At 45.8% G+C, this 11,073-nt stretch overlaps 1 protein-coding gene across 1 annotated transcript in view; it reads right to left on the reverse strand.

The window, feature by feature from the left end:
• Window positions 1–10,838, reverse strand: part of MAPK4 (mitogen-activated protein kinase 4) — a 101,949-nt gene extending 91,111 nt beyond the window's left edge. Inside the window, exon 1 of the mRNA XM_011928771.1 lies at window positions 10,374–10,838. The gene's annotated coding sequence lies outside the window, so the exon portion shown is untranslated. The remainder of the gene's footprint in view (window positions 1–10,373) is intronic.
• Window positions 10,839–11,073: the final 235 nt, after the last annotated feature.

An 11,073-nucleotide genomic window follows, 5' to 3' on the forward strand; every position in this document is an offset into this window, starting at 1 on the left:
AAGGTGACAGAGCATGGCCCTTGAATAGCCATGCTGCTGATATGGCCCCCAAAGGGGTAAAAAGCCTATTTTGTTGTATGCCTCTGATTTCCTTCCAAATGCTTTATGGTTGGCAGGAAGGGACTTTTCTACAGCTAGTGTGATTGTTTTTGCTGTGTACCCTTTTGCTCATGTCTATGTGTCTATATAAAGATCACATATGTGTGTAGATGTATATAAATAGCACTGGTCTATACTCACAGTTCCCAAGATGAATATCTTGCTCTAATGTTCCCTTCTAGAATAAAAGGTTTCACATATTTAAACTGATTCCATTAGGAGAACAAAAGAAAGTGAGGTGGCTATAAATATCAGATGCTAGTTCGGACCTCTGGTTAGTTGTTAATAGTGACAATTATTAACAGAGTGAAGAGTATATAAATAGCATAGATTTCTCAAGATAGACACCTGTCCCACTGTTCCAGGTTCCTAATGGAATATTCTACCAGGTGAGCTAATCAAGGGAACAAACTCTTAATCATCCCAATGTCCAACAAGGAAGGACTAATTAAATTATGATACATCACCTGATAGGGAAGAAAAGTTATGTTTGAAAAGGCCATTTAAAGACATCGGAAAACGTGCATGATGTGGCGCTAAGTGATAAAAGGTTACTAAATAGTGCACAGTATTATCCCCTTTTTGTTTTAAAATTGTATGGCAAAAAGACTAGAAGGGTCATCTTTTAACATTTTGCTTATTATCTGTGAGTGGTAGATGACAGAATTTTTTTCCTTTGTAATTTTCTGCATTTTCTCCTAAATTTTCTACAATGACCATATCTAATTTTGCAACATTTATACTGAACCATAGAAGTGGTTCAACACTAAGATTACAGCTTTTTCTCATTTACCCCCACCTCCCTTAACAAAATACCAAACTCTCAGAACCCACTCAGTGAACAACCATGGAAAAGGGTTTTTTCAGGATGCAAACTACATAGAGAAATGGCAGATGACAGATTTTTGTCTCAAAACTTAACTAATTTGGCTCAGGTTTAAAGATTTCTATTTTCTTAGTTCACTCCCATTTCCAGTCACCCAGCTTGGCACCAGCCCTTAGGAAATTACTTTAGTGTCTTCAAGGCTGCTCACTTCTATCCACAGGCCAAGGTTTAGCTGTGTTTTTCTCCATTCCCCAGGTTTCTGAAACAGCAAGGTCATCTTGAGCCTAGGGTGCCAGGGCACTCCCTCCTGACTTAGGAGGCAACTGCTCTTCCCTACCTGCCTGGTCAATGTCCCCAGGTTGTGCCCCTCTAAGGCCTTCCTCCTCTGTGGAGGCCTGCAGAGAAGCAGACCAGGCTTGGAACCCTGGCTCTGCTGTTTCCTAGCATAGCACCTCGGGCAGGTGGTTTAGTACTGCTGAGCCTCCGTTCCCCATCTGAAGAACAGGATCATCAAATCCACTTCTCAGGGCAATATAGAGGCTGGAGATAATGTACACAAGGACATTTCTTAGTGCCTGGCAGGGAGTGGCCACTCCGTCAACAGCAGCTGCTACTAGGATTAGGATGCTGCTGCTGCTGCTACGGACTCTCGGTTCTTCCTTCCAGAACTTCATCTCTCTCCGAAAAGACTCCCACATTTCTTTTCATGTTCGTTTCTCCATGCTAGAACAACTGCATTAATGCAACAGTGCTGACTTGGGTTTCAACTCCCCCGGCTCCTCTTGGGTTGTTCACCTCTAACCTGCTGTGACTTTGGGTAGGTGGTTTCCCAGAAGGGAAAGTGACACCCGGCAGTAAACACGGGAACCTTCGGGGTGCAGCGGCTCTTGGCAACTCCAGGATGCCTGTTGTTGTTTGTATTAAAAGTGCTGATGCCTCAGCTATTCAGCTGCCAGGGGATGGAGGTGCCGCCTTACTCAGGCAGCAGGATAAATTCTCTTTTGAAAGACAAGCTCACGTCCTTGGATAAAATATGTCATGCCTGTTTGAAGGATTGTGATTTATCATAATATTTTTCTAAGACTTCAAGGCTTCCAATGTTAACTCTAGGATGGTAACCATGCCATAAGCAATCTAAAATGAGGCAGAGATTTTTTCCACTCTAGAAATAGCTGCCAAACAGACAGATTCCACCCAATGCTCACTCGCATGTTGCCAGCCTAGCATCGCATCTCATCAATAGCCAGGAATAGAGCAATGGATATGAAGTTAGAACCAGTGGAGAGAGGGGAAGGACTCAGCATTAACCAAGTCAGGCACTTTACATGCATGATGCCCTTAAGGTGCACAAAATCCACTGGTTAGACTGACTCATATCCTCCAAATTCATATGCTGAAGCCCTAACTCCTAGTAACTCAGAATGTGATTGTATTTGGAGACAGGGTCTTTAAAGAGGTTCTTAAGGTAAAATGAAGTCATCGCAGTAGGCCCCACTCTAATATGACAGATGTCCTTATAAGAAGAGGAGGTTAGGACGTAGGCCACACACAGACTGAGGGGCAATCATGTGAGGATGCAGTGAGAAGGTGGCCATGTGCAAGCCAGGAAGAGAGACCTCCAGAGGAACCAACCCACCAACACTGTGATCTTGGACTTCCAGCCTCCAGAACTGTGAGAAAATACGTGTCTGTTGGTTAATCCACCCAGACTGTGGTATTCTGTCACAGCAGCCCCAGCACACAAATACACCCCTGATGCAGGCATTATTCCTATTTTACATATGGGGAAATAGCTATATAGAAGTAGCCTGGCTGGGGCCACACCGCTGACAAGTGGCAGAGTCAGCCCTCAAACAACATCTGTCTGACTCCAAAATCCATCCCCTGTCCTTTACTTTAGCTGGTTAAGAGTGAGGGGTTTTGAATCAGGGTACTTGGGTTCAAATTCTGGCTCTGCCATTTCCTGGCTCAGTGGCTTTGGGCAGGTTGCTGAACTTCACTGTACCTGACCTTCAACACGTGTCAAATGGGGCCACAAAGAGCTCTACTTTTTTTGCTTGTAGAGGGAATTAAAGAATTAAAAAATGAACTAATACATGTAAAATACTTACTGCCTGACCCATGCTATGAGCTCAATAAATGTTAGCTAATATTATTACTATTATTGCCATTATTATTATCACTGTTGTTACTCAGGGAGCCTCAATAATCTGGTCCAAACTTCTCATTTTGCAAAGTCAGTGAAGTGAGGCCCAGAGACGGGAGATGTCTTAGAAGGGCACGAAACCAGGTAACTGAGCTCCCATCCAGTGTTTTCACCAGTGCTTTGGGAAGACTCAAAGAAACCAAGGTTTGGATGCAGGGTTTTGTTTCTAAGTGGTTTTAAGAGTAGGAAACATTAGCAAGCAGGAGGCTGTGACAGAAGTTGGGAAATTGATTCTGGGCCTTATGTTCTCATTGTGAACACAGATGATCTCACATACTCCATCGAGCCACCCCTGAGATTACCGTGAGGCCACAAACACCGATACGCAAAAGCATCTGAGTGACATAAGACACTATGATGCGGGGTCCAAAATGAAAAAGAGCAACTCCTGAAGATCCTTGTGGGCCAGGAGGAATCAAGGATATACATCAAGACCGTAAAAACTCAGCTTCAGGAAAGTTTAGGGGAGATTAAGAAACATTGAAAGGTTTCCATAGAAAAGCAAATGATGGATATGGGTATTAATAGATCTTTAGGGGGTTGCTGAAAACAGGGCAAAGCAGACACGTCATGTGGAGCGTTTTATATAATGGGGCTGTGAGATGTCACCCCATAGGTCTCATGCAGGAGAGGCAGCCCCTGCCTAAGAGAAGAGGTGTCAGGAGGAGTCACCTGGTTACAGAGCAGCAAGACCAAAGAGGTTTGGAACTGTTCTGCAAGACATGCAGGTATTCAGTCCACAAATACTTACCAAGCACTTCCTAGCTGCCCTGCCCTTTGTTTGGAACTGGGGATAAAATGAACAGTCAGACATAGCCCCTGCCCTCTTGGGGCTTCAGTCAGGTGGGACAGAGAGATATTGATCAAATAATCACAGAAACGGAAGTTGAGCTGCAGATGGAGGTAAGAACTTACAGGGAAGTGACAATGATGTTTCAAGAGCACGTATTGAAGGGATTTGGGGCCAGGACCTGAGAAGGTGTCACTGAGTTAGGGGTTCTTAAGCTGAGAACTGAAGGATAAGCAGAAATTAACTAGGCAAGGAGGCAGAGGGAGAAAGTGCTCCAGACAGAAGGAAATAGGTGTACAAAGGCCCCAAGGCTGAAGGCAGCATAGAATGCAAGGAAGTATAAGTGCAAGAGTGGCTGGAGTGCAAAGAATAAGGTGGGGAGTTGAGCGAATTGAGTCTGAGAGAGTAGATTAGAACATGTGACCATGTGGACCAGGCCATCAAGGCCTAGTAGACCACACCATGGACTACAGTGGACCAGGCCATGGGGCTTTGGGGACCAGATCCTGGGGCCTTTGTGAACCATGGAGGCTTGTGGACCGAACCATGGGGCCTGGAGGACCAAGCCATAGGGACCTTATGAACTAGACCATGAGCACCCATGGACCAGACCATGGGAGCCTGTGGACCAGACTGCGGTGACCTTGTTGAATAATCTTGAGGGTCTCATGGACCAGGCATGGGGTCTTATGGACCAGACCGTGGAGTCTTGCAGATCACATTAAGGAGTTTGGTCTCCTAACAACAACAGAAGGTCACTGAGATGTTTTAATCAGTAGATCACAAGATCATATTTGCATTTTTAGGGATGATTCTGACTACAGTGTGGAGAATGGATTGGCTGAACTAGGCTACAGAGATAGCCCAGCTTGGGAGCATTTAAGGTAGTTGAGGGGACTGATGATAGTATCTTGAATTTGGATCCTGGGATAGTATTTGGGTGGTGCTGGTGGATATAGAAATGAATGCATAGATATGAGAGAGATTCAGTACGTCAAATCATCAAGCACAGTAAAGGGCCAAAATGTTGGGGGTGATGGGGGGCACTGAAGCTGAATCCTAAATTTCTGGCTCACACTACTAGATATATGGGGATGCAAATGCTAAGAAGGAAAACTTGGAAGAGAGACAGGCTCTGGGTTTGGTTCCAGAATCCTGTTGGTTGAAGTCATTTGACATCCACGAGGAGATATTGACAGGAGGCACTGACATTAAGTGAAAACCCACTCTGTGCCAAGGACCATAGGAAGCCCTGGAGATACAATGATTAGTAAGACAGATACCCTGTCCTCAAATAGCTCATGCTTAGCCTTGGCTGCACTCTGGAATCACCTGAGGAGTCTGACAAATAAGGATGCCAGGATCCTTCTCCTGGAGAGTCTCAGTTGATTGGTCTGGAGAGCCAGCTGGGTACAGGGATGTCTAAGAGCTCCCCTGCTGATTCTAAGGTGCAGTCAGGATTGAGCGCTGCTGCTATGGAGTGTGTAAGACCTGGTGTGGCTTGAGTCTAATTACACAGAAGGAGGAGATAGCAAAACGACCCGTGATTATAGGCCTTAAGAATTTAGAACAGAAACACTGAAGCTCATTGGTATAATGGGAACAATATTATTTGGATATTAAACCAATATATTTTCATCCTTGGTAATTCCTGGTTCCTAGCTGTTCCCTGGCTCCCTAATTAAAAACCGAGCCTGGCTGTTTCAGATCATAGAATTTCTTCCATGATCTACAGAAAACACCTCTTATGCCTACGGGGAAATTTAAAACTGGATGACAGGTGATCCCCACTCTAAAAGAGGCAATGCTCTGATAACAGATGTAAGTCAAATATGACAGAAGGTAGGATGTGATCCACGCCAATCATCAAGGAACAAAATAAATGCCAAGGGATTTCAGAGAAGCAAGAGACTACTGTGTTCGGCTGCTGTTTCCCAGTCCCGACAACGAACCACTCAGATCTTTCACTCCTGGAACTGACCTCACCTTGTTCTTGAACCCAGTCTGAGACCACACTTTCCTCAATTTTTCAGAAAAGGAAAAAAAAAAAAAACACCTGACAGCCTTGCTGAAAAAGTTGCACATGCCAGGCAAACAACACTTGAATTAACACACACCAGGTGCTGACATCCTGCCCCTTTCGGGAGCAGAGCCAAGAGTTGCTCAGAACACCCCCACTCAGCTCTGCTCCAGTCCTGATAGGAAGGGAGGTGCCGGTTTTCATTGAGTATATTTGGAAAAGAGGGAAATGGTTCACCTGAGAGTTATAAAAAAAAGTTTCTTTCTGGGAACCACAGGGAGTTGGAAAAACACAAATTCTGAATTTCAACCTCCTACAAAACTACTGTTCTCCTGTGCCCCCTCCCCCCTCCCCAAATCCAAATTTATTGCATAATGTTCCTGGAATTCTTCCTAAGGCCCCCACCTAGTTACAAGCAAAAGCAACACACCACAGTGAAAGCAGATGATGCTTCCTACCTTAGATGCAGATTTGGCCAGCTGACAGAAAATCCTATAGTCTCACAATTCTCCAGAAGTGACCACAGATAAAATCAAACCGACACACGGCAGCTCATCACCGACCCTATCAACCATCAGGAGAATACTACAAATGAGTATCAGATGGAGTCCCTCCCTGCCCACCAGGACTTTATAGTAAGATTTCACGAGTTAAGGTTTCATCCCTTAGGCAGTGCAAAGCCACTTAAGGCTTCTGAGCCTCAGGTCAAAGTGTTTTGGGGAGACTAATCTGGCAGCAGCCAGCCCAAGTGGCTGCGGTGGGAAGCTATTGAGCAAAGAGAGGTTCCCTGAGAAGAATCAAGCCCTCAGAGCCCACAGTGTTGTCAAATATGCTAAGGATGCAGGCACTAGAACAGTCTCTGAGCCAGGACTTGTTATGCTGTTTATACATCAACCGGGATGAATGTGCACAGCTACAGGACATGAAACCTCTTCAAACCCTTCTGCCATGACAGGCCAGGGCCCAGATGCTCTGACTGGGTCTAGCGAGGGTGGGATGGGCACAGCGGCTCACTCCCAGGCAGACTTGTTTCCAGGCAACCATTCCAGACAGACACATGTCACTTTTGCCTAAAAATTTCCAGCAAAAGGGATTCCCTAATGCCTTCACAAAGTATCTAGACTCCACAAGAAGACCTTATGTCCTTTCCGTCTCTCTCATGCCACAAACCAGCCGTTTCCCTCAGCAGAGGAGAAAGAGCTGCACTGATTCTTCCCTGCCATACAGAGACATGGGAACTGGAGTGTGACCTGGGCACACCCATTTCCTTACTGCTCCAGGAATCCAGACTACAGCCTTAACCTTTGTTAAGGCTTTCAGTAAATTACTCCATCAGTCCAAGAGACAATTAAAACAATAAGAAAATAGCATTATGCTAGGCACAGCGGTGTATATAAAAAAATCAGGCCAGGTGTGGTGGCTCACGCCTGTAATCCCAGCACTTTGGGAGGCCAAGGTGGGCAGATCACCTGAGGTCAGGAGTTTGAGACCAGCCTGGACAACATGGTAAAACCCTGTTTCTACTAAAAATACGAAAATTAGCTGGGTGTGGTGGCACACGCCTGTAATCTCAGATACTCAGGAGGCTGAGGCAGGAGAATTGCCTGAACCTGGGAGGCTGAGGTTGCAGTGAGCTGAGATCACATCACTGTACTCTAGCCTGGGTGACAGAGCGAGACTCCCGTCTCAAAAAAAAAAAAAAAAAAAAATTTAAACCAGACTCAGTCTCTGTCCTTAAGGAATGATTAAAGTCCAGAGGTGTATAATATAACTCACAAAATTCCATAATGAGAGACAGTACATGACAGAACATGAAAGAATGCAAGAGACAAGGTTGAGGGAAACACAACAGGCAGAGGGGATGCTGGATGACTCATCTGGAAGGGAAAGATCAGGAACAGCATCTTGATAGAGGTGACATTCGAGTTGGGCACTGGAATGACAGATTCCGACAAAACACAAAAGAACTTTGCAAATCTAATTATTTGGAAATCAAACAGCAACAAAAAGAAAATTGGTCTCCCCTCACTGAAGAGAAGAAACACAGACTCTGAAACTCAGAGAATGCCCATGGTAACTCCCAGCCACATGAAAGTTGGAGAGAAATACGTGGCTTTTGCCAGCAAGGAGGAGGCTACCGCCCCAGGGGACCTAACCCAAGTCCACCTGAAATGCCACCTTTTCCCCTCAACAGCTTGAAATACTTGGTAGGTTTGACACTCTGGGGCCCCAGTTGGAAGCCTGTAACCACAGTGGGGCCCATACCCAGGAGATCAAGCCAGCAGCTCCCCCACTATGCCTTTCTCACAGCCACCCACATGTGCCAACAGCAACGGACACCTAACAGTTACATGGCACTTTCCAAGTTCACTTTATGCTTTTACAAACATCTCTGATTCTCACAACCACCCTAAGGGGGAAGGCACTCTGAAGTCTTTCTTGCTGATAAAGATTTTGTTGTATTATTTCCTACTGTGTTTAGTATCTGTCTGAAAACACATTCTAATCAGACAACTTTTCTACTTTTGGCTTCAGCACATCTCTCTAGGAAGGACACTGTGAGGCCAGTAGGTTTTTGCCCTAAGAGGACTGACCATCATCTGGGGGTCACACATGGAGAGTTAACAATTCAAGGGGCATCAGAAGTCAGAGTCTGAGTACTAAATACAATGGAAAGATGCTGGTACAAAATGAGTTTGCAGGACAGAGCAAGCACATGGTCCTGGACTGAGCAGAAAGCCACAAAGTTCAGGAAGGGTTTGAATGATGCCTGACACTTAGTAGATGCTAAGTTGACCCTCTTTAGTCATGGTAGTTACATTCTAATAGGGTCATGTTCCTGCCAGACGCTGGTGGCAACAATGGAGTGGTCTCATGGACATTGTTAGTGAATTTCCTCTTTCTTTTTATGGATGTATCAGAATATTGTTGATTCATTAACATTGAACTCACGGCTAACCGCATGTCTGATCAAAGCTTATCTAACACACACGGTCTTCTCTGTGAGGCACATCACAGCCTCCCTGGGCTTAGGAACGCCAGACAGCACCTCAGCGCTCTGCTTTAGGAGCCATTTCAGAACTGCAATATCACCACCAACAAAAAGCACAAAAATGCAAAACAAAAAAAAATGTGGCATTAAAGAGATTGCGAAGACACTAGTTTGCAGTATGAGAGCTGAAATTAGAAGGCAGAGTGTCACCCTGTCTGACCTCAGCCAGGAATGTGCATATTGGGCGAGTTGAATTTTTCACCACTCTTTGCACATCACCGAATTACTGTGAAAGGACTATGAGTGCTGGTTTGGGGATACAAATAAATTTTAGGGAGTAGTAAAATTGGCAAATACAGAATCCATAGGTAATGAAGATCTACTGTACCTTGGTCCAGAAAGGCTGTAAACAGAGGCATTCGGTACCTGTCTGTGGAACTGAACCAAAGTTGCAAAGACAGGTGAGGCTCCCAGCTGGGAGAAACAAATGCAGAGGCTGATTCGGGGAGAGAGGTTGGTTCTGTGCACTGGAGGAATGGCAGCAGCCCAGCCAGAAAGGCAGACGTGGTCAGACTGCAGAGGGCTGTGAATATTAGGATGGGGAGCTAATCCTAATATTTGTTTACCCAGCAGACCACTAAGCACCTGCCAGGTGCAGGATCAGAGGAGTGCAGAGGAGTGAAGAATTTTAGTTAGGACCTTGAAGGATGTGTCAGAAGAGGACGACACTGTGGACAGAGGAGCTGGGTCAGGTCAGCGCCTTATCCTGGGTACTCCTGGATGCCCGGAATGGCTATGGAAGGTTGGTCTAGAGAGAAAGAGAGGAGGAAACAGGCCAGGTGCAGGGGCTCACACCTGTAATCCCAGCATTTTGGGAGGCAAAGTTGGGCCGATCACTTGAGGTGAGGAGTTGGAGACTACCTTGGTCAACATGGTGAAACCCCATCTCTGTTAAAAATACAAAAATTAGCTGGGCGTGGTGGTGTGCGCCTGTAATCCCAGCCACTCAGGAAGCTGAGGCAGGAAAATCGCTTGAAGCCAGGAGGCGGAGGTTGCAGTGAGCAGAGATCGTGCCACTGCACTCCAGCCTGGGTGACAGAGAGAGGCTCTAAAAAACAAAAAAAGACAGGAGGAAACAGCTTTGGGGCATAAAACCCTCAGGTCTCAGTATCTATCCAAAGGGAACTGAGCCAGGATCCTACCAGGCTGAGTGTCCCTAAGGGTTAGGCATTCCCCTGCCCCACCTCCCAACACACGAGGTTCCTTTAGGTTCCCCATCACACATTCACCTGCTGTTTACGTGTCTGTCTAAAGCTAATGTTCATTAAAGCCCTTAACATGCCCAGACACAGGCACATGCTTAAAAACGTGCTTGGTCCTACAACAGTGATGGACATCATTATTACGAAGCCCAGGTACAGACAAGGCCCTCAGTTTTACCTACTCACAGCAGCCCTTGCTTGCTCACTGCCGAATCCCTAATGGCTTGGAACAGTGCCTGGGCCTCCAGGTGATTTCTTAAATGTAAGTTAACTGATTTCTAGCTCTGATCTTCCAGCTGAGTGGCATTTGGTTAACACAGAACCTCTGAGCCCCAGGCTCAACCCCCTACTCCCTGCCTTCTCCAGTGGCTTCCAACATTGTCCAGCCTCAAAGATGGATGGCCCATGGGGTCACACAGCGCCCCATGATGCTCAAAAGGACCTGCACTTAGCTGATGCTCTGCTGTTGCCCTCTTGAATTTCTTCATTATTTTTGAACAAGGAGCCTGAATTTTCATCTTGCACTTGTGCCCTGCAAATTATTTCCTGGACCTGCCGCCAGCTCCCCCGTTTCCTCTCCCACAGAGTGCTCCACTGTTGGCCAAACGTGAGGACCAGAGACAAGTCTGTGCAAGTAGCAAGTGCTTTGCTGAAAACTTTCCATCCTAAATTAAAATATACATTTCTATTCTGGTTATGGAGCCAACTAATGCATGTAACTTAATCACACTGTTGTTTGCTCAGTCTGGCTATAAACCATGTAAACGCCAGCCTCCTGGGAGCTTTCTGCTACCGCTTGGGGAATTAACAACACACGTCAAGCTTGTTACATGATTCTCTCAGGGTTCTGCTCCGGTTTCTGCTCTCAGAATTTCTAA

Source organism: Colobus angolensis, unplaced genomic scaffold, assembly GCF_000951035.1.
Source record: "Colobus angolensis palliatus isolate OR3802 unplaced genomic scaffold, Cang.pa_1.0 Scaffold8, whole genome shotgun sequence".
Lineage (NCBI taxonomy): Eukaryota > Metazoa > Chordata > Mammalia > Primates > Cercopithecidae > Colobus > Colobus angolensis.